Here is a 1,854-nt window from a genome sequence, read left to right as displayed (position 1 = left end):
AATCCAGTGGCGGAGCTGCTCCAAGCCCCAGATCTGTGCACAGGATGACAGAAGGCTGCTCCTGCTGCCTGGGGCCAGTGACAGCACCAGTCTTTCCGTCGCTGCGCATGGGCCGCTCCCAGCACCAGTCCCAGAAGGTAGCCTCCTGTCATCCCGTGTGCAGATCCAGGGGCCCACACCCCCAGGAGGAGTCCGGCACAGCCCCGCAGCCCTCCCGGGGGTGCAAGCCCCCAGATCTGCACACGGGGTGACAGGAGGCTGCTGTTGCCAGCAAGTGACATGAGTTTTGGTCTTTGCAGTTTGAGGTGCAGTTTCTCAGAACCCCTGCACTTATCTCCTTGAAACTTGGCAGGCTTTGTGCCCTCAGAAGGGGCTACCATCCCTGCAATTTGCATCTGAATCAGGCATGAAATGACAAAGTTATAGGCATTTTCAGGATTCCCCATTATAGCCTATATGGGCGAAACGTCAAAATGCATTGAAACAGCAAAAGAGTTTTGATGAAACGAAATGGAACTGTGCTTCGAAATGAAACAAAATGATGCAACAAACCACTGACCCTTCGAAACGGCAAAACAGAAGTCAAAATGAACCCTCCCGGGGTGTTTCGAGCAGCCCTAATATGTTCCCACAATGGTGAGGTAGGGAGGGAGGAAGTGAGGCTGGGTCTAGGGAAGGGGCCGGGGGTGGGGTGCAGTGAAGCCCAAGTGCTGCAGGCAGGTGGCATCGGCTGCTCCCAGGGCTGCAACAGGGAGCAAAGGAGGGGAAACTGTCAGTGGGTGCAGGGCTGGGGGTGCAGCTCTTGCTGCCACACACACCCTGGGAGGTGCGTGTCCTTGGATCTGCGCACAGGACGAGAGCAGGCTGCTGCTGTGGGCTAGGACTGGAGACAGCACTAGGGTCTTCCCAGTGCTCGGGATGGGCAGCAGCCTGCTCTCACCCCGTGTGCAGATCCGGGGGCACATGCCCCCCCAGGAGGAGCCCGGCCCAGCCCTCAAGCCAACAGCCTCTCGCGGTGTGCGTAGCAGCAAAAGCCATGCTCCCCCCCACCCCGCACCCACTGACAGTTCCCTCCACAGCTGGCGTCGGCCATTCCCAGGCCCGCTGCAGCAGGAGCTGGGGTGAGTGGGAGCAGGTATAGCCCCAGGAGGCATGGGGCACGGTGATAGAAGCTCCGTCTTCGGGAGTTTTCAAGACCCGGCTAGGTACAGCCTTGGCTGAGATGATCTAGTTGGGGATGGTCCTGCTTTGAACAGGGGCTGGACTAGATGACCTCCTGAGCAGAGATGTGGGGCGGAAAGCTTTATTTTTCCATGGGAAGCTTTCCATTTCTAAAAATTCATTGTTTAATAAAATTCATTATTGTAACAATGAATGTGCTAATACAATATCAGGCTAGCTTGCCAGTTTCAAAGTTATAATTAATGTTTTTCAGGTGATTATCCCTAGGAAATGTGCGAGAGGGTATATAGATGTTTTACTGATTTGTAAACAGGAGGGTAAATACACTCACATAATAATCCAAACCAAAAATCAAGTTATGAATTCACCTGATTGGCTGTGCAGGTCCAATCAAAATCAAATGAATGCACCGCTAAGATTGTTTCTATTTCTCAGAATCTCTTGCTTCTGGAGAATTAGTCAGAAGCACAATTAGTGAAGAAGATGCAGTGTGATGGTAAGTTGCCCATGCCTATAGACTCATTTGTAAAATCATCCTTTAGTGAAAGAGAATGAGGTTCTAGTAGACCTGAATCAGATTTGCCTCAGTCAGATTCTGCAATGGGACTAATCAGTAGTGCAAGTGATCTTCCAGATAGTGACAGTGAAACTGGAGGTGCCACAATGACCTCA

The sequence above is a fragment of the Crocodylus porosus genome, unplaced genomic scaffold, assembly GCF_001723895.1.
Source record: "Crocodylus porosus isolate Cpor-Errol unplaced genomic scaffold, CroPor_comp1, whole genome shotgun sequence".
Lineage (NCBI taxonomy): Eukaryota > Metazoa > Chordata > Crocodylia > Crocodylidae > Crocodylus > Crocodylus porosus.
The sequence above is the reverse complement of the archived record's forward strand: the minus strand, read 5'-3'. Positions refer to the sequence as shown.